Here is a 22,834-nt window from a genome sequence, read left to right as displayed (position 1 = left end):
TAGAATTGTACACCACCAGAAAAATTCAATTTCACCATTTGATAATCCAAAAAGTAAAATATAAAGCGTTCATACACAAATAAAAGTCTTCATTCTTGGAAGATGCATTCCATTTTACACACAGAGACAAACAAAACCCAAAACCCCCCAAAAACAGTGCCACTACTCTGTGTGTGTATGAGTGTGTGTGCTTGAACCTGAGAAAGAAAAAAAGTGTAAATATTATGTATAATTTATGTGAGTATGGAGTAAAGTGTGAAGAGGTTCCAACCAAGTTGTTGATTTGGATTATGGGACAGGGGTGGAGTAGGGAGGGGGCAGTGAGCATGGGGGTGGGGCAGAATGGGAGAGTCAAGCATAAAAAGAAGGAAAAGATGACCATTTACAATATGAAAGGAGCAACTATAATATGGTCGTATTTATGTAAAATGATGCACATAGGCACATGTGTAAATACACATATATGGCTGTGTGGCTACAGGCTGGAAGCGTGGTCATGCTGTTGTTCCCTTTGGTAGGGAAAGCAAGTTTGGGAGTAATCAGGAGAGGATGCAACTTTGGGAGTAATTTGAGAAGCAACAGACAGATGAGCTAACAACTCTGAGATACATCCATTCTCCCATTTTGAAATGCCCAGCTCTCCTTATTTCAGTTTGTAAGCGGGGAGAAGAAAAAGGGTCAAATCGCCAGATAATCTTTATTGAGGCATGTAATGTTCCTGGTAGAAACGAATACCGGAGATTCTGCAGTGTCAGGGAAAAAAAAAAGTTCTCTTTGGTACAAAACCTTTCAATTTAGATCTCAACATGGTTTGCTAACATTAATTGGCTAATCCACCCAAACACTACCTTGTGGACAGTTGCAGAGGAAATAAAATAATTTGGTCCATTTTCCACATAGACCTGAGGATAGCAACACAATGTCTTCATTGCTAGGTGTTCTGACATTTAGAGAGCATTTCTTTATATGGTATCTCACAGTGTTTACACAGTAGCACGGCCTGGTGGAGTCCCCTGCACCTTATAGGCAAAGAAACTGAAGCTCATAGGAGGCAATGAAGGACCTTTCATATGAGCAGAATGCCTTTAAATTTTCAAAGTATTTTCATGGATGTCTGTGCTTCCAGATAGGATCAAGGACTTGCCCATGAAACATGTGGCCTATTTTTTTTTAAGAAAAATGGAAACAAATCTATCAAAGAATGCAAGGACAACATTCTTATAAAAGATCCTAAGAGGACAGACTGTTCAAATCTACTTGTTCTAGCAGTAAAAAGATTAGGCTAAACAGACCTTTTGGTCCTGAATACGCCCCATAGTCAGTGTCAGGAATGTTGATAAGGATAAATCAAGAACACGGAGTATTAAGAAAAGAAAAAAAGAAAAGAAAGAACACAGCGTATTATTGGCTTTGAAACCAGAGTCTACAAAGTTAGGAAAATTTTCCCAGTACCATATTTGGCGATGGGATAGGATTTATTGGAATGGCTAGATGTTCAGTTCGATTTTCATTGTTTTTTTCTCGGGACACTGAATATACATAGAGCTCAATATAAAGAAACATGTAAAAATATGCATTTTTTAAAATAGAGCTACCCATCAAAGCTCTGTGTTCAGAATATAACGAGCTGCCCACTTGCGTTACCTGGCTCTTCGGCAGTCTGATTTTCCTCCAACAGAAGTCAGTGTTACATTTTCTGCAAAGCATGTCTTCCTCCTACCCCTGGGGCAAGACCATGTCTACTGACGTGGCAGACGGTGAGGACCAGACACAGGTTGGGGAGGTACGGCAGCTAGCGCAAACGGGGTACATTATCCTTATGGCTGTCCATGTAGCTGCTGAGCTATAGGGAAAATGAGATTAATTACAGGAAATGGAGACACATCAAAGGCAAGGAAATAGCAGATCAGAGCTTCTGGCTAAAGGGACCAAGTTGAGAACAAATGGGGGTCATGTCTAAGTCAACAATGACAGAGGTCAAAACAGAATGTAGTGAAACCAAGTTGGAAGAAGATGAGCGACGCGGAATCTAAGGGCTCAAGGGGTAGGCACTTATGGGGGGGTTCTGGAGCTGGACTCACACCTGGGAGGGACGTGGAAGGCCAGGAAAGCAATATAATGCACAATGTAAAAACCGTAAATTAGTGCTTTTGCAATGCAGTCAAATGCTAGCAGGGGCAGGGAGAGAAAGGAGAGGGGGCAATGAATAGGTGCACACATGATGACAGGGAGAAGATGAGGTGGGGGAAAGGAACAAGGGAGGAAGCGTGGAGGGCAGGGGATGAGGGAAACAATGAGTCAAAAAATAAAATCAACATGGATTCACAGGTAAACTGGAGTGAACAGAAAATCCCAATAAATAAGTTTATGTCAGGACAAGCTAATTAAGCACGGGGTTCTGTCCATAAGTAATTTGCTATTTAGTGAACCTGCTTAAATCACTCTGGGCTGGGCGCACGATGATGAAGTGTCACCACCCAAGCAAGAGGAGACAGGTGTGGTGGGGAACAGGGAGAAAGTGAGCACAGAGGGGAATGGGAATAGTAAACAGAAATAGGAAGAACAGAGAGAAATGGAGAGACGGGGGAACTCTGGTTTTCTAAGATTAGAGTTTGGGGAGGAGAATTCCTTTCCTTGAGGATAGCAAAAATTAACCCGGGTGAAAAGAATGACAGAAGCCTTCTGGAATGGGAGGGCGGATTCAAGGTATTTCGGGCACGTGCAAACCCATCCTTGCCTCAAATCTCAAACTAGTGCCACTCTCAAAGTCTGGAACCCTCTCTCAAAACCTGAGATGCTGACATTCAAGGGAAGGTTGTACCACCCACATCCCATCAGAGGGATGCAGAACCAGGGCTCCCCAGGGCCAATTTGTCATCCCATTCTCAGAGAGAAGAGCTCAGCCAGGAGCTCATCAAGGGTGCCTTCCCGCCCAGCCAGGCTGCTCCCCGCTAGCACGGGCGAGCCTTTCTTTACCCTCTGCCTCCCTCTCTCTTGCCTCCTTCTTCCCTCTCCTTTCTCTCCCCGTCGCTCCCAGTCTCAGCCTCGCTTGCCCCCTTTCTGTTTCTCTCGCTTATGAAACATACACAGCTCTGCTTTTACAGCACAGAGTTTTCTGCTAGGGTCCTTGGAAGACTGGTTGCCAGTGTGGTTCCTTTTTGTCTTTTTCAGGGTCATTCAAGTGCAAACGGTGATGAGTAACAGATTATAATGCAGCCCCAATTAAAGTCCTTGGATGTCACAATGCACTAATGTCGACATATTGTTGCAGCAGCTGCCCAGGACTAGGAAAAGGAAAGTTGATTTTTGGTTTTTGTTTTCTTTTCCAAAATCCGAGAGCCGAAAGAGACTTCTTAAAAACTCACCCCGGAAAAGCCAGAGCGGCAGGAGAGTGTGGGAAAGCACAAAATATGCAGATGTGGAGCCCCCGGGAAGCCATCTCTAACGATGGGATGGATTTGATGAGCCACTCATCAGAGGACCTGGATGCTCAGCTTTTAACTTATTTTTGCAAAGCAGGTATTTTTGCAAACAAGAATTAGAGAATGGCCTCCAGCTAAATTGCAGGGAGTCCCTGAAGAGCAAACCCTCAGAGGGGAGAGTCACTGAAGAAGAAAATGAAGATGACAAGGCTGTTGCTTCTTAATAAACATGATCACATTTTTGGCATGCATTATTTATTACTTTTCTTTCACTGATTTATTGTCCTAAAACATGTAATCTAATATGGAGAGGAGCACACACATGCCTTCACAGATGTCCCGGCGACTTTCTTGTATTTCACAAAAAGCAGAAGACATAAGAACCCCAAACATTCAGGAGGTCTCAGTTTGATGTGACCCCTATGAACAACTCAAATCTGGTTTTTCTTCTCCTCTTCTTCATCTCCTTGTTTTTCTCCTTCTTTGCGAGGTATATAAATAGAATGAAATCATTATCATCGAAAGTGATAACATCAGACACTGCTTAGTAAGCACCTCCTACAGGTCAGGGGCTTCGTTAATGACATCACTGATCCTGCAGAAGAAAAGAGCCCCTCCCCCATGTTGCATGCACAGCAGTGAAGGCTCAGAGAGGGTAAGTGACTTTCGGGAAATCACACAGCTAGAAATTGCAGAGCTGGGATTAAAGCTCTAAGTTCTGGCTGCTGTTTAATTGGTAAATCGCACTGTCTCTGTCCAAAGTAACAAAGCCAATGAAGGCAAGGCCTGGGTTCGAATCAGATGAATCTGATCCATGTCCAGAACTTGAGATCTTTTCTACTAACCACACTGCCCTTCACCATATCAATTCCTCTGCAATCAGTCAACCCTGTGACTTACAAAAGAAAACAACAAAAAAGTAACCTTTGGCTCTGCTTCTACTCTGCCTCATTGTTTTTTCTTTTTCTTCTCCGTTTTTCTTTCCGCTTTGCTCAGATATAGTTTATATACAATGCACATAACATCTTCTGGATCCTTTATGTGGACTTAAATTCCCAGCCTCCAGTATTAAGAAACTAATAGCCATCATGAATAAGGAAACATACTGAGTGCCGATCAACCATACAGAGCTAAAATTTTCTTTTTCCTTTTTTCTTTTTCGCTCCTGCTCCCCTTTCCCCCAATGGGAATTAACAAGGAACACGACTATGAGTCTCTAAGAACACCTTTTGTTAGCTTTTCTTCCAAGAAGGAAATAGGTACAAAGTCAGCCCTGGGCTTTCCGGAAACTATTGGCTTGGAGTTGGTAACACGACCTGTGGAGGAGAACCTGACACGTCAGGTCAGGGATGTCTGCTAAAAAGCAAAAGGCCAGTGGAAGGATGCTGGGAACCAGAGCTGGGAGACGGGGGGATGGGTACCCAACAGAGAGCTGATGTGAGAGGGCAAACCAAAAATGTGCTGGGTAGACTAAAGGCAAAACTTGAATCTTCAACATTGATCTTCATTCGCTGTGTATGTGCATGTGTGTTTTTTCCTGACTATAATAACAAATCATGTTCTATGTAGAGAATGTGGAAGTTGCAGAAAAATATAAAGAAAAATCCCACTTAATGATAAACTGTATCATAATAATATAACAATATTACATAATAATATAATGTCACCTTTAATATATCTATCTATAGTTACATCTATCTATAAATATACTGTAGCCATAAATAAATATCATAGTATTTTAGAGGGTCATAATATATATCTGTTTACTAATGTGCCTTTTGTTCACCCTAATCAATGTATTAGGGGCTTCTATCTTTATGAGCGTGGATTTTTAATGGTGGATGGTAAACTTTTGTATAGTTATCATTTAAAAAAATAATCAATGCCTTACTATTGGACATGGCAGTTGTTTCTAATTTTTCCCTGTCTTATAAATACTTCACTGGAAATAATTTACATATATCTTAATGTGGATATAACTTCTACTAAGTTCCCAGAAACGGAATTATTTTGTCATGGGCCATGTTCACCTCAGAGGCATGTGATAAATTGCCAAAATGTTCTCCAGAGAGTGTGACTAATTTGAACTTCGTCATGTAGTATGTGAAAGTGTTCCTGCTCATTTCTCCTGGACTCCCCAATATTAGATACGGACATAAAAAATACATCACTAATTGGATAGCCAAAATAATAATAGTAATCCTAATAATAACGATACTTGGTATTTTAAATTGCATTTAAGATATATTAACGTACATATGCCAACATTTTGTAACAATCGACCGGGTTAAAATGTAAACAAAAATAAAGAAATAATAATAACAAATGTGAACTCCCTGGTGCATACAGTGAGTACTGAACAAGAAAACCAATACTCCAAGGCAGGAGTGAGGTAGAGTGTGGCTCGTTGATGCTAAAATTATACTGTTTTTCTAACTGTCCATACAGTTTAGCCCAAAAGATCTTAGCTATGAGAAAATGTGTCCTAAATGGGGTTGAGACAATTTCTTCAAGAGGAGAGCTTGTTTTCCTTAAGATCTTTATCCTTTTTCCCCTACCCTATCTAAATTAGGAAGATGACTCAGTTGTTGTTTTTTTTTTTTTTTTTCCATATGGGAAAGACGTACATTTTCTTCAGAGTCATCTATGAATCAGACTCAAGATGAAATCCACCATCTGGGTTACTGACAACAAGTCTCAGGAATGAAGCCAGGTGACCAGGTAGAAAATAACCAGAATAGGGCATAAAAATAAAAGTCATTTGCAAATAAAAAAACAGAGACCTTACTGGAAAAGTCTTCTTCCTTAATTTGCATAATCATGAACTGGGAGCTTCCCTTCACCTTGAGGCAACATGGCACCTGGTTCATCTCTGAGGCGTGGGATCAGGCAAGGCAGGGTATTTCAACCTTGCTTCTGTCTCTTACCAGCTCTGTGACTGTAGACAAGTCAACTTGCCTTTTTGAGCCTTGTCATTTGTGAAATTGTTATAAATACTCTCTCCTTCACAGTGTAGATGTGAGGATTAAATGAAATAATGGATGCAAAGAACTTAGTGCACGCCCTGCACGTAGGAAGCCCTCAATGGAATGTCAGTCTCCTGATCTTCTCAGCTCCAACGTCACCCTCATACCTAAAGGAGCCCCTTCTTTCTAGTTACCCTCTACCTCATGACAGCTTTTTTAGTTTCTGGGTGTTTTGTTTTTGTTTTTGTTTCTTAACATTTAGCGCTATCTTGAAATAAGCTTATTTGATTTCATGTTTATTCTCTGAATCCCTCACTTGAATGCCAGTCATCTGAGAGCTAGGATCTCTTCTGTCTCATTAAACATACATTTTTAATACATAGTACAGAGGCTGACACTTAGTAGGCATGCAATAAATATATGTTGAAAAATAAAAAATATATCAATAGGTGTTCGTGCACATACATACATGCTTCCATACCACCAGTGTTCACATGGCTAATTAATATTCTCTCTCTCTCTCTTCCTGCCTCTCCCTCTCATGATCTCCCCCCTCCTTCTTTTTCAGCAAGTAATTATTGAGCCAAACTCTTTGCTAAACACTGGGGATACATTCATGAACAAGACAGAACATCCTTGAAAGAGCCTAGGGTTCAGATTTCTCTCTTCATCTCACTTTTTCACTGTTCCTTCCTGATGCATCACTCAGATTTCAGCTTCAACTACATATACAGCAGGGACTCAGAGAGCCTTGTTCAATTCTTGGGGTTCTTGTCAAGTAGCTGCAAATGACTACCCCAGACTCTATTGTCTGTGGACTTCGGCTTTGGCCATATTTTACTTTTCTATAAAATACACTATTTTGTTTCAAGATCTGCTGCTGTCCACCAAAAATACAACTCTGTTACTAACCCTGCCAGCTCCTGAATGATACCTCTGTGGACACTAAAAACAATTTAATGGCATGTCACAATAGCAATTCACTCTGTTAATAGCCCCGCTCAATAATACTATATTGCATAAACCTCCTCCAGTCGTCTGACAAATAATTCACCTTTACTCACCCCACAGTAAGCTCCATTTCACTAACAAATATATTTCTCCCCAAACCTACAAATATTCAGCATCTCTGTCCTGTGACAATAGCTATTTTTTTTGGATGAGGTCAGTGATATCATGTTTCCATTACCTCTCGCTGGCTCAGTTTTAATGACAATCTTTTTCCACACAGGGCATCAAATTAGGGGGCAACACAGTTTCCGATGTCTCGCTCACACACCAGTGAATGAATGCTCCATGACTGCACAGGCATGGGAAACATTGTTCTCTTTGTGGACATCCGTTCTACCAAATCCAATGGCTGTGTGTGTGTGCTGTAAGACCAAGCTGCAGGGACCATTCACCTCCATAAGAACTAGTGTTCATTAGATTTATTATTTCTTTAAAATGGCTCCTTTAATGGCAGGAGGCACAGGGGTTCTTGCCCTGGGGGCCTGCAGACCCCAAGTGATCTATGAGTTCAGGCATTTCGTGAATGTGAATTTTTTAAAAAATTATTTTCACCAAATAGAGCTACCATATGATCCAGCAATTGCACTACTGGGTATTTACCCCAAAGATACAAAAGTAGGGATCCGAAAGGGTATGTGCACCCCGATGTTTATAGCAGCAATGTCCACAATAGCCAAACTGTGGAAAGAGCCAAGATGTCCATCGACAGATGAATGGATAAAGAAGATGTGGTATATACATACAATGGAATATTATGCAGCCATCAAAAGGAATGAGATCTTGCCATTTGCAACGATGTGGATGGAACTGGAGGGTATTATGTTGAGCGAAATAAGTCAAACAGAGAAAGACATGTATCATATGATCTCACTGATATGAGGAATTCTTAATCGCAGGAAACAAACTGAGGGTTGCTGGAGTGGGGGGTGGGGTGGGAGGGATGGGGTGACTGGGTGATAGACACTGGGGAGGGTATGTGCTCTGGTAAGCGCTGTGAATTGTTCAAGACTGTTGAATCTCAGATCTGTACCTCTGAAACAAATAATGCAATATATGTTATGAAAAAAAAGAAGAAGAAGAAGAAGAAGAATGTAGCAGGAGGGGAAGAATGAATGGGGGGAAATCGGAGGGGGAGACGAACCATGAGAGACGATGGACTCTGAAAAACCAACTGAGGGTTCTAGAGGGGAGGGGGGTGGGAGGATGGGTTGGCCTGGTGGTGGGTATTGGGGAGGGCACATTCCGCATGGAGCACTGGGTGTTATGCACAGACAATGAATCATGGAACACTTCATCTAAAACTAATGATGTAATGTATGGGGATTAACATAAGAATAAAAATAAATAAATAAATAAATAAAAATTATTTTCACCAACATTTACGTGAAATGTAGCATTTCTTCAATTAGAAATGCAGGTATCAAATCACGGGACCCATGACTTCAGCAACAGTACAAATCACCAATATCATATCACACTACAGTTATTGCAGAGATACTGAAATATCCTGGACGTTTATCATGATTTCAACATTAGAGTGGTCATTAGACCTCCTGACAGAGCATATTATTTCGTGTGGTAACCCAGAAGTGCGTATATAACTACATCAAAAACTGTTTTTTAAAAAACTATTTTGATAACTGAATTTCTATATAATTTTTTGTCTGTCACTTTTTATATTTTTATTTTATGCTTTTAAAAACGGTATTCTGGTAAGGGGCCCGGTAGCATAACACAGCGAGGAGGTACTGCAGGAACGTGTGGTGGCAAAGAGCTTGTGGTTAGAAGCCAGGCACACTTGGGCTCAAATCTTGATTTTGCAATAACAACAATAATAATAAAGCAGGCACCGTTAAAGTGCTCACCGTGTGCCAGGCACTGTTCTAAACCCTTTGCACGCATTTAATTCATTTAATCTTTCTAACTATCCTGTCAGATTTGTGCTCTAGTATCCTCCACCTTATGAAGAAGGGGTCTGAGACCCGGAGATGTTAAGTAACACGCTAAGATCACTCAGCTGGTAGGTCAGGACGTGAGGCTTAAGCCCAGAAGGAATTGCTCTCCCCTTCCCCAAATCCCTCTCCCACATCAGCAATAACAGAAACAAGTGTTTTATATGCAACATCCAGTTACTCCTCAAAATAACCCTCTAAACTCGGTATGACTATCCTCCTCCTCATCTTTTAGATGAGAAAACTGAGATTACAGAGAAGTTGAGCAGGTTGCCCCAAGCAATACAGATTGGAAGTGATGCCAGACAAATGCCGAATCCCGCATACTGCCTGTTTTTGTAAATAAAGTTTTATTGGCACATAGCACACCCATTTGTAGATGCACCGTCTGTGGCCACTTTTATGTTGCAACGGCAGAGCTGAGGAGTTGCTGCAGAGGCCAAATAGCCTGCAAAGGCTTAAAATATTTACTGTCTGGCTCTTTACAGACGAAGTTTACTGATCCTGCTCTTAACCATCATGGGCTAAGCCAACTCCCAACTCTGCCTGTCACTTACTTGCTGGCAATATGGCTTGGGAAAGAAATTCACCTAAACCCTCAGTATCATGAGCTGTAAAATGAGTGTATAGTGGTCTCCCTCACTCAGGATGGTTGGGAACATGAAATGCATGCAAAGAGTTTAGCACAGTTCCTGGCATACAATAAAGTTTCCAGAAATTTGGGTTGCTGTTATTATTATTATTATTTTCACTTGAATCTGTTATCAGACCTCATGTCATCTTCTAAAAAATTTAACAGTCCATAAAGTCAAGCTGGCAATTTCTGGTCATGTCAACCCACAGAAGAAACTGGATTTGCTGGAGGATGCTGGGTTTGCATTTCGTTGTTTGAAAATGTAATCTGCCTCTCGGATTAGGACAACACTGCCCTCTGAAACAAACCAATTACTGATCAATGAGCTGGTCCTTCCAGAGACATCAGCACTGCTCAACCAGCTCTTTTATTATGTATGAAATTCAGCCACCAAATGGATTCAAGTGATGGGAACTAAACCTGGGTCACAAATCACCCAAGACACGAGAGCCTGATTGTAAATGAACACGAGGGTTTGAACCTGTGGGGGTGAAGAACAACGTCAAGCAAAAGAGGTCCCTGGTGGGAGGAAGGGGCCAGCCCAGGGAAGATAGTAAAATTATATAAAATGGATTTTTTTTAGAAGGAAAGAATGCCAACCCCATTTCTTGCATGCTGCTTCCCAGGGAAACACTGGCTGATGCTAAAAAGGAGTTGTTTCCCCAAAGCTCTGTCAACAGAGGCAAAAAGGAAATTAAGATGATTACATATGTTTAGGGGAAATTAAAGTGTTTTGGCTTGAAGTTTGCTTTCTCTATCAACCATATTCAGCAGGCAATTACTCAACACTCCATTTGGCCTGGAAGATGCTGCCTTAACATGGAGAATCCTTTTTATAAGCTCCTTTTAAAAATTAAGGCAGCAGAGCAATGTGGTTAGAAGCTCAGCTTTGGAGTCAGACACTCATGGGTTTGAAGCCTAGCCTCTTTACTGCCTGGCTCATTTCTCCTAGGCTCAGTTTTGTCATTCAGAAAATGGGATCTTGTTTGTATTATGGGCCTGAATACTTCAGCCCCCCATCTTTCTATGTCCTTTGCCAGCTAACTGTTTTGTGTCCCCTTTCTGACTCCTAGCTTGGCACGTGACTCGTGTCGTCTATTGGGACATTAGCAAATAGAATGCAAAACAGAAAATTGAAAAATATTTATATGACCTGGCTTGCTCACTTTTCACCTCTGCAATTGCTACAAGAAGAAAATGCATAGGCTATCTTGCTGGATGATGAGAGATGCCTGGGATGGGGCCAGGTTGTCCCACCCATCATAGCCGAGGCTGTTCTCTATCAGCCCACAGCTAGTCAATTCCCAACCATATGAATGAGCCCAGCCAAGATTAGCAGAGCCCCTAGGCCAACCTGGAAGCTGACCACACATTTATGGGCAAGGCCACCTGAGATCAGCCCAGCCCTGCCCAGATTGGCTGGACCCCTCAGACTGGTGGACGAAATCACTGTTTATTGTTTTATGTCACCCAGGCTCAGGGGTATTTGTTATGCAGCACTGTCCTGTCGAGGGATGACTGATACAGATCATATTTACTTCACAGGGTTGTCTTGAAAAATAAATAAGATGATACCTAGTCAGCCCAGAACACAGAGTTGGTATCTGACAAGCAGAAGTGGTTAGAGATGCTGGAACTGTTACCGCCCTGGGATAGTTGTGTGAGATCATAACCTAGGTTTTGTTTCTAACCCTGTATGTAGTCATCAGTTGTGTTCCTTGCCTTGGGGAAGGGATGTGGCTGAGCAGGAAGCAGAAATATCTTCTATCTCTCCTTGGCTTTTATCTCCAAAAGCCTAAAAACCCCTTGAGAAACTTAGAGGATTTGTAACAAAATGTTAAGAAAAAGAATTTGGCCAGAACTGAGTTGAGGGTGAGTCTTCCTCTGCCCTACCTTCCCAACCCCCCCCCCCCCCCCCGCCAGATAAACAAGGGGTTCCACTTGGCTGGGAGGAGGAGAAAAGAGGGAGGAGGGAAGAGTGCTCAGCTAATGGAAGCCAACAGCTCAGGGACTAAATGGCTCTGATGCATCTAAGCAGCCAGAGCCCAGTGACGTAGAGGGAGGGGATCCCATAACAGATCAGAGCTAAAAAGTTGTGTCTCCTTTGCTGAAAATGGGAATAAACTTGAAATCCAGAAAATGAAAGTGATATTCCCTTAGATATCTTTAGTTTGTTGCCCTGAGACTCAGACTCACTAGGTGACAATGATGTCATGATTTTTATTGACAGGAGCCATAACTACTTTTAAGGTCCAAGTACCACCTATATTGGTAAGAAAAGTGGAGGAGTTTTTACAGCTAATGTAGATGACATTTTACATAATATCTATCAATAGATGACCTCATCTCCAATAGATCATGTGCGAGGAGGGAGAGTAGAGAGGTAGATTTGGGACAGACTCCATGACCCTTACATGATGACCCTAGTTGCCCCAGACCCGTGGGGAAGACCATTCCACGGAAAGAAGTCCCACCCTGGCAGTCTTCAGACTGTCTCTGGCAAGGAAATGTATTTTCTTTGGCTTGCTCAGTGTTTATACACTTAAAATATGCTATCAACTTTTAAAAATCAAGAAATATCTTTCTAAACACAAACACACACACACAGAGAAATACAGATTTCTGGCTTTTTTCGAAAAGAAATAAAGGACTACATTACATCACTCATGGAGCATGAAACTGGAGCTGGTAGCATTTGCTCCCCCTAGAGGCAGAATGTGTTCTTCAGTCCACCACAGTCCCCACCACTCCCTATAGCTTTGCCAGTTAAAGGTGTAGGGCCAACAGCCTGTTCTTGCATCTTTTGGATGAAAATTTCTCTGTGTCCATAATGTTTTTAAAAGTGGAAAAAGAAAAGCTAGACAGAGGGGGCTATGTATTTCTTGCCCACTACCTTATTTAATTTTCCTGACCAGGTTTTAGGCATTTGATGTGTGCCTCTCTATTTAATCCTTAAAATGATTTAGGGACAGGATGTGTGTGATTTCAAAAGGGAGATAACTTGAGCTAGAATCTATTGTTTTCATAAACACTTTTACATGGTACACATACATACACACATCTAGGGAGTAACAGTTAAAAGACTACTGGTAAACACTACTGCTTTTGTTTATGTGAAGTATTTTTAATTTTTCCCTAAATAGAAACATTTGTTTTCCAAGGAGTCCTACATATTTGCTGGGGAAAAAAGTCTATCACTGGAACTTTAGTAAGATTCTGAGAAGCCCGCAAAAATGTTATGGCAAATGGGGGGGGAAAAAGCCATTTGTAAAGAAGTACTATTTGTATCGAATATCATGAGAAAATAAGTGCATCATGACAATTTTGTACATCTTCTATGATTTGATTGTCAGTAATGAAGCCCACAGGAGAGTGATAAATGTGCAGAGGAAAAGTATCTATTTCACTTATATAGCAAATTATGCAGCTCAGAGCTTGATAGCACTTGGCAAAATACAAATGTATTTGAATGGAATTCAAATTGTTGCTCTTTGCCTAAGACACAGGTAATATCACCAGGGGTCCTGTCTTTGGATTTTTATAAGAGGTAAGAGTTTAAGTAATAGTAGCAGTATTACAAAATTACCTTTAAACACTGAAAACATTTTTACTTTGTTATAGGGTGTAATTTCCACTTTTCCCCTCTAATGGCTTATATACAGAAAATGATACACTAATGCAATTTTTCAAATTTAGTTACCTTTTTTTGTGTTCTAAAATTATACGTTCTCGTCATTTGCCCTGTTTGTCAGTCTCCAGGATCCATTTATTTCCCTGTTCTTATGGTTCCATAATTTATCTTCTTGTCACAGAACTTTCATAAACTTTTTTTTTAAGATACAAAATACTTGCAATAAACTCTGACAAAAATGCTTCCAGTTCAACTTTTGAAATCTTTCAATTATGTTTTGAACGATTATCATACTTTCTAGTGTTGCTGTACTGTGAAATCTCTCGTGGAGTGACATCTTACTAGGGTAGGGGAAAAATTACTTGAAAAGAGACTCACTTCAAACCATTTATATTTCTTTGCCTCTTCACTTTTGAATCTATAGATTGATATTCATAATCATGCCACATAGAGAAGAGAAAAAAGGACTGATAAAACGAGAATTGTATCTGTGGTAGATGGAAAACACTATTCAGTCAAACTCCAATTATCTAAAAGGGGTGTGGGATGGAAGGAAACTGTGTTTTTGTGAGCCTTTGGATACCACAGGGAGACAGAAAGAGGAGGAGAAGTCCATGCCATTAAAGGGGCTTATTCAAACGAAACGAAACAAAACGAAATGAAACCAAACCAAACCAAACCGAACATAGTGGTCTCAAGTGATTGGAAGTGCTCAATATTAAATTTGTAGCAACGGGCCCATATCTTCATTATCATAAGGAGATACTCTGTGAACATCCATATTAACTGGATTGTGGATCGTTAGTGGATTGTTCAGCAAGCTTATCTGCGATGCTGAAGGTATGAAAGAAAGAAGCCCTGTGACCTGTGCCATTCAATGGAAATATAAAGAAAGCCGCATATGTAATTTAAAATTTTCTAGAAGCCACAATAAACAAGTAAATAGTAATGAGTATCATTAATTTTGGTAATATATTTTATTTAACCCAACAGAGGCAAAATCTTGTCATTTTAGCATGTAATCATTATAACAAATTATTAACGAGATCATTCACATTCTTTCTTCCCATACTAAGTCTTTGAAATTCTAGGTATATTTTATATTTCCAGAGTGTCTCACACGGGATTCGCCACATTTCAAGTGCTCGATAACTATATATATAGTTATCGATAAATATATCGATAACTATATATATAGATAAATATATAGCTCATGGCTACTGTGATGGGCAAAACTTCTAGACTGCCTCCCCTAGATTTAGTGGTCCTAATAAGAGCTCCCACAGAACTTGACCTCTTTCACCATAGAACTTATCATCATTCTTGCCATGGTTTCTTCAGTGGTGTTTCTCTCATTTGCTTAAGTTTGGTGATACCTGGCAATAAACAGATCCATTTTGTTCACTGTTGTAACACTAATTTTGGAAACACAGTAGGTGCTCAAGAAAATTTATTGAATAAATGAGTTAATAATTCAATGAATGGATGGATGTTTATATTTTGTGGAAAGAGAGACCTTTTTGAAGGAGAGTCTAGGTGCAGGAGACCCTATGAGTTCCCCATGAAGATCTCCTACTGGTGCAGCCACCCACAGCTGTTGTGAGGGGTGGCGGCTGGCTACCCACAGCTGCCCCCCACCCCCACCCCCCGCCGGGAGAACTGTCCTCAGCAGCTGGCAGGTGCCACCTTACCTGGAAGGTGAACACACCTCCCTGCCGCCCACAACCAATGTCTGACTGACACTGGGATACAAAAGTCCATCTTCCTTGTCTCAAAAGAGGAGAAACCCACTGGGTGTTAAGTTCCAGAGCCCTCTGTCTGTGCTTCCGACCAAAGTTAGACTTTAGCTGGGACCACTGTCTTGCACCCCTCACTCCCTTACAGGTTTTACTGTGATCACTCAATAAATCACCTGTACCCAAATCCTTGCCTCAGGCTCTGCTTCTAGTGAACCTGACATAAGGCACTACAATTTTCTTTTGTCATATTTTAACTCTTCTTCCCCCATCCCACCCATTTAAAATTGAAATCCATTTGTTTCTTACAAAATCTTCCCCAAATGTCTTTCTTTATTAACCTTCAAACTGTCAATATGCTGCTTTATAAGAACCATTTACCAGTGTAGCCGAAGACTTCAAAGGCATTTGGCTTTTTTATCTGGATATTTATTTTACCCCATGAAGGCACTGTAAATTCTCTGAGAGTGCCTATCAAACCGTTGTGGTCAACAGCAAAACCCACATCTACACAATTTTACAATTCTCCTGAGTGATAAAGGGGGAGTGATAATTCTGTCACTCCTCCATGTGGCCTCGCTGTAACGTGAGTGTGACATGACTTCACAAAAATACATACTTCTATTATCTGGCTGCCATTTCAGCTATTTAGGAATAGAGAGACGGGTGGATTGTGGGAAATCTTGGAAAGAGATTAAGCAGGGAGAACTACGTTGATTTTGTTTGCTACTTGGCTGAAAGGCGAGAACAAAGAACAACTTAGAATCCAAGTGTATTTGCCTTTTGTCATTGTTATGGATTTTTAAAGTGGGTATATCCGTTTGTACACCCAAATGAGTGCTCAATGCCATTAACTAGGTTCCAGGACCTAGTTCCCCCTTCTGGGAACCCTGTTCTCCCTAAGTATTTGCATGGCTGGCTCCCGTGGATCACTTGGGTCACCGCTCAATCTAAAATTGTTTCCTTCTCCTTGCATTATTCTTGAACACATGACCGTGTGTCATATGCTCGGCAGCCCTTAGCACTAGCTGATCACCTTATAGACTCACCTGTCTCTACCTCTAGCGAGTAAGCTCCCTGAGGACTGGCACTTTGGTCTATCTTTTTCACTTCTCAATCCCCAGTGCCTAGAACAGGGCCTGGCACATTGTGGTTGCTTGATAATTATTTAAGTGAACAAATGCCCCAGGTTACTTTGTGTAACTCCAAGTCTTTCTTGATAGGGAAGAGATGTCTCATGATGCCTCTTGCAGGCATGGATGACACCGGCTACAAATCTCAGTAAGGGGCTCCCTAGGTATTAAGGACTGTCCCTTCAAAATTCATATGTGGAAACCCTAACCCTCAATGGGATGGCTGTAGGGGTAGGGCCTTTGGGAGGTTATTAGGTTGTAAGGGCGGAGCCCCCTGATGGGATTAGTGCCCATGTAGGAAGAGACACAGGAGAGCTTTCTCCCTCCTCCCCGCTCAGTCTCTCTCTGCCATGTGAGGAAACCAAAAAGAGAACTCTCACTAGAACCCAACCACACTGGCACCGATCTCAGGATTCCAGGCTCCAGAAATTTCTGTTGTGTAAGCACCCCACTCTGTAGTATTCTTTTTATAGTAGTGCACGTGAATTAGACACTTGGCAAATATATACAGCTGCATCCTCACTGGCGATCTTGGGGAAGGCACTTAAAACAATATGCTAAAACCCCAATCTAAGGATGTGACCAGTGGCCTTGACTGTGGTGTTGGAAGCTCTCCAGATAAGAGTCTGGTCTCAAGTCACAGCCCAACTTCCCTGGCTTTCCAGCCTCAACCAGAGACGTCGGCTACTCATTCTTTCTTGGGAACGGGAACCTGAGACGAATAACACCTCTACCTTCTAGACTGGTGAACACACACAAGCTTGGCTTTCTTGGAAAAGATCTGGTTTTCTTCTCATGGGGCAGTCTTGCTTTGATCCTTTTGCCTTTTTCCTGCTAGGCTTTGGAGTAACAAAACTACCTGTTAAGGGATCTATAAAAGACACAGATGCTTCCTGGAAGGTTGGTGATTCATTCAACAAACATTTATGGCACAGTGGCTCCTAGCCAGAAACCTTACTTGTACAGAAATGATGATGGTAAGGAAACTGCAAAGAAACAAATGGCCGTGGCTTCCAGGCCAATGGAGTTTCCACTCTAGCAGAGCACACTGGCTTCAGTTCCATAATCACATGAAGAAAAGTAAGATTGCAACTGTAATAAGTGTTGCAAAGATTTATGGGCAAGGAGAGCCTATTGTGAGGGGCTGGGCCCATTCTGGAGGCCAGGGGAGGTTCCCTGAGACAGGAGATTGGAGCTGTGGTCTTAGGTAGGAGTAAAAGTCTACCGGGAGAAGTTAGGGGCTGGGCTCCAAGTGATGGAGAGAGGCGTGCAGGATCTCTGGTACTGCACCTGCTGGGGACGCTAGTCACGCTGTGTTCGACCTGGTCAGTTGCTCCTAAAATTGTGTAATGAGGCCTTGTGGCCAGCTGGGCAAGCAGCATGGGCACCGGCCGCGGCACGGGGATACGGGTGGGGGGCTGGGGCACTGCGGGAGCTGAGAGATGATGAATGACGGGGAGTGAGGAAGAGTCTGGGGCATTCCAAAGAGGTGGGCTGTGGGAAGCCACCGGCATTTTTATTTTAAAGACGCTTACATGGAAGAAAGGAACCTCCAGGTTATACGAGGCAAGGTTTTACTTGGCAAGAACGGCTTGCCAATACAATAAACACAAGGTGAGCACACGGCCAGATACTAGGGCGGCTCCCATCCTTCCCTACATATTCATTTGTCTTTTATCATTTTGGAATAAAAAAACCCTGAAAATAATAATACGATATGATGGGGGCGCCTGGGTGGCTCAGTTGGTTAAGCGACTGCCTTCGGCTCAGGTCATGATCCCAGGGTCCTGGGATCGAGTCCCGCATCGGGCTCCCGGCTCAGCAGGAAGCCTGCTTCTCCCTCTCCCACTCCCCCTGCTTGTGTTCCTGCTCTCGCTGTCTCTGTCTCTGTCAAATAAATAAATAAAATCTTTAAAAAAAAAAAATAATACGATATGATGTAATGTCATCTCTAAATAGCAACCATTCCTTGATGTATCCAGATGCATCTAATTCAGATGAGAACCATTAAGGATAGATATCACTTCCCCATTTTATGGATGGGAACATTGAGGCCCAGAATGGCTGCATAGCTAGCTAGTCCCACGATGCCTGCCTCGCAGCAGCTCAGGCTCCTCTGAGGGTCACAGCAGCAACATGCTGGGTGGCCCCTGCATGGGCTGAGCCCCCAGCCACTCCCATAGACATTCATCATTCCTTCCTTGTTCTTTCATTCTCCATGATCCTACAATTCTTTGTCTTGATCGCAAAGTTCCTGCATGATCAGGCCCCTGTCTCCCACCTGACTCACCTCCTGTTACTGTCCCCTCACTCACGCCCCACCCCCATACCCCCCCAGCCCTCCCAGCAGCCTTTGCACTTACAGCTGTCTTGCCTGGAACACGCTGCCTCCCCTCACGTGACTCATTCCCTCACTTCATTCTGCTTTGATGACCTAATGAAAACACTTGTGTGCCCCCCCCCCGCCTTTATTTTCTATTTCTTTGCCTTGCATTATTTTTTTCTGCCATGGCACCAAGCAGTACCTAAAATTAGGGCATATATTTATGGTCTCTATCTCTTCTAGAAGGTAAGATCCACAAGGGCAAAAACCTCGCTTATATCCCCACATGTAGCCCAATGGTTGACAAAGAGCTGAGCTTCCAAATGGACTTGTCAAACGAATAAATCAGTCAATGAATAAGGAAGCCTAACATGGCAAGGGGGGCTCAGAAATGCATAAGATTTGGCCCCTGCAAGGACGCTTCATCCTGGGCCAAACCACTGAGCACTAATGCTTCCCGCATGCAAGAAAGACATCTTAATGTCTGGAACCCAACCCAGGCGACTTCCTGCCTCTCAGATTCAGACTCAGAAATTGCTGGGTCCAATTTGAAAACATCGGTAACTCTTACTGAGTGAACATGAGCACTGTTCACACTTCTGAACTCGCTGCAGGCAAATAAATACATACCCCAGGCACGAAATAATTTAAGCAGAAGGCCCAAATAATCACATCTCTTCCCTACTACCTCCACGCCGGGGGACTTTGGGTGCGAGTGGGTTTGTGTCAAGCCCAGAGACCGCCTCTCCCCAGGCACAGGCGGCCATTTGGGGAAGACGCCCTACGGAACAGTGAAAAGAGTTTACAGAGTCAACACACCAGCAAGTGATCACCGAGATATCCATTTTGCACCCAAATCTTCCAACACGCTGACATAGGAGGCTGACAAATACACTTTGACCAGGTGGCAGTAGGAACAGCGGCAGGCGGTATTTATGGAGTGCCTACTGTCTACTCGAGAGTTTGCCTCGAGCACCTCACTTTATCTTCATGACACACCCGTGAGGTGTCTATTTCCACTTCATAGATGAAGGCCTGGAGTTTAGAGGTCACATGACATATCCCAGCTAATAATGTTCGAGGCCAGGTGCACACACAGGTGCATCTGGCTCAAAGCTCGGCTTCCGAGTCCTCCTCGTCTGAGAGTGTCCCTTCCCGGGATGCTTTGGGCATCCACAGACCACAGACAGGTACATTGGAATAATCCCAGACATAAATTGATAAGAGATGAGGAAATTAAGCGTCCCGGTTCAGATGAGGCCTAGCATTCATCCTCCACTCAAGTAATGTTTATGAACCTCTTGCTGTCTACTGGGCATTGTATCAGGTGTCGAACAGCTGACGTTGACTGAGAACCAGATAATCTGTCCTCTCCTGGACTGGTCATGGAATGCAGACCCATTGGGGAGGCTTACACACATTAACACTAATCAATTTGTGATAAGTGGGGCTTCAGGATATTGAAAGCTTTTAAGAGGGGGGATTAACCTACTCCTAAGACTGCCAGATCTTGTCATTGTTCCCAAACACACCTGACGTCAACGTGGAACACATTTTTCTAGGTATTAGGGCACTTTCTGGGCACAGAGGAATGTTTTCTTTGCCTCTTAGGTAATCTAAACCTTTCTTTAGGACTTCTAAATAGTTCTACTTACCAAAAGACTTCTATTATCTGAGGGTAGCAAGTATATGCACAGCCCAGTCGGATACATGCCAGCAAACAGACAGACAACAATCAGGTAAATTTTAGATACATGAGTGGCTTATAAATAAACATTTGATACACCAAACAGAGATAAACTAACAATAAGTAAGTGGATTTAATATGGTTAGATACGCAAAGCTATTTCAGGGAGATAAACAGCAACGGGATAAAGGATAGCCAAGTATACAGGGGAACAAATAAATTCTGGAAAGAAAGAAAAGGAAGAAAAGGAAGAAAATTCTCCTCCAGGAATCACTGATAATGTCAACAGCATTCACTCATACCACGGTCTCGGTATAGGTTGAATCCGCTAATCTGTTGTAAGCTATATTCTCTACAGACAGATATAATACCAGAGAGAACATTAAGACCACCTATTTCTATTTTCCCTGACACCTGACTTCTGCAGGCTACCTCACCGGCAAGGGGGGAAGCTGAGGGCTTATCGAATATGCAATCTCCCTGTAAACACCGGGCACCGGCTGACGTTCTCAGACTTTGCATAAATTGCAAACTTGCACACTATGGGCCTTGCAAAGTTGACTCGTGCATTCTACCCCTTGCCTTTCCCAGTTCCCAGACCCAAACAGGGGGGTTACGAAGAGCCCGATATCTTGGAAGAAGACTTAAAAAAGAGTAGGTTATTGTCAAGCCCATTCAGGTAGCCTCGGTAGGTGGGGATTTATGTTACACCCAAATGAGTTTCCTGTTAGGATGACTCCTAATCTGAATGTGATTTCAAGGGCAACTGGGAAGAAGAACAGGCAAATGATGGGACAGAAGGCATTACCCTGGGTGTGGGGGCAGTGTAACTGCACAGGACCCCACTCTCCAAAGGGGCTCTGTCGTCTCTGTCTTGGGAGACATTTTTAATAATTTCATCTTTGAATTCGTGTTTTGTAAGGGAAGTCTAGTGGGGCATGGGGCAGCTGCTGGGGGCCTGGAGTCTCAGCTCAGAAGTGGTTCTACCCCTCCCAGCTCCCTGGGAAGGGGTCTCAGCTGCTCACTGCCTGCCCTCTGGTGACCAGATCTCATCTGGCTTCCTCCTCCCCACTTTGGTCCTGTTACTGCTGCCACTCACAGCCTGGGGTGGTGGCTGGGTCATGTGGGGCGGGGGGGGGGGGTTTGGGAGAAGGCCCACCTTCTGCCACTGCTCTCAGCTCCCTGTGGGAGCCTGGGTATGGGTCGGGGGAGGGTCAGGGTCAGATTCATGCCATGTAGCACTCGGGGTGGGGCCAGGTGGTACCATTCTTCTCTGAGTCGGCAGCACCAAGCTGTGATTGGGGGCGGCCCCTTGCCTGCCCCTGACCCAGGTAACAAGTTAACTGGGTGCAGAGATTACAATCTTTTGAGGGTCATCTGTCCACCATGAGTTAAGGTAGTGGGCTTGAGGTGACTGACTTCCCTACCTCCAGCCTGGGACCTGCATTTTCATCTTGCCCTGGGCCCGGCCCATTGGGTTGTAAGCCTTGATGTAGGGAAATGGATGGTAAATATTTACAGCTGTGAATTTCACCTACTCTTCCTTAAAACCATCTCTGGGGAACTCACAGGAGCTACGCACGAATGTTCTAGTTTGCTTCCCTGCTAGCCCATGCTAGGAGTATACTTGGCTGCCCCTCGAAGTTAGATGCGGCCGCCCCACTTGCTTTCACGTTCCAGGAGAAGCTTTAATTGCTGATGCACATTTTCTTTCTCTCTGTCACGGCAATCGCCATGTTTCAAAGGGTGGCTGCTTTGTCAGTCTGGTGCCCGAATGAGAAGGACAGGGATCAGAGCCCCTGGCATGAGTATGAAGTAAGCCTTTGTGATGTTAAGCCACAGAGATTTGGGAGTTAGTGTGGTAGTAAAACCTAGGCCCTGCTGATTGTTATAATCTCCATGTTGAATGGTTCTTCCCAGCACACATTCTGGAAAATAATAGATGCTTAGCGTCTACTTATTGAACGACTGAATGACCTTCTCCTAGCCAAGTCCAGGAGTCTCAGGTAGATAGATTACATAGATATATTCTCCCTTGCTCGGTGGATCCTGCTAGGAAAGTCCCTTCTATATCAAACTATCATCTTGATTTCTTCTCTGCTTGATCTCCTACTTCTCTCTTGACTCTTTCCCTCCTGCGGGTTCTCTTTTTCCTTCTGCTTTCCTCTATTCCAATTTCTCTTTCTTCTCCCTCTCAGAGAGAGCTTTTGGAAAACCACACGTATGTGGGCAGCTTCTAAAACCGCAGTTCCCATCCACCTTCCACTCTCCAGGCCATGTCTTCCCTCCAACTGCACCAAATCTATTTAGCGGTCTGCTGGCATCTGACTCAGTACGCC

The 22,834-nt window shown here is 43.0% G+C and overlaps 1 protein-coding gene across 3 annotated transcripts in view; it reads right to left on the bottom strand.

Annotated features, from left to right (window-relative positions):
• Positions 1-22,834, bottom strand: part of TSHZ2 (teashirt zinc finger homeobox 2) — a 263,065-nt gene that overhangs the window by 112,059 nt on the left and 128,172 nt on the right. Inside the window, exon 1 of one of the 3 annotated variants that reach the window (XR_004682970.1) lies at positions 1,645-5,086. The exons of 1 other annotated variant lie outside the window; for it this stretch is intronic. The gene's annotated coding sequence lies outside the window, so the exon portion shown is untranslated. Of the gene's footprint in view, positions 1-1,176; positions 5,087-22,834 lie in introns of those variants that run through there. One more of the 3 variants, XR_004682968.1, reaches the window with a different exon arrangement.

Source organism: Mirounga leonina, unplaced genomic scaffold, assembly GCF_011800145.1.
Source record: "Mirounga leonina isolate KUSES-001 unplaced genomic scaffold, KU_Mleo_1.0 Mir_195, whole genome shotgun sequence".
In the NCBI taxonomy this organism is placed as follows: Eukaryota; Metazoa; Chordata; class Mammalia; order Carnivora; family Phocidae; genus Mirounga; species Mirounga leonina.
This window is presented reverse-complemented; position numbering and strand designations above follow the sequence as displayed.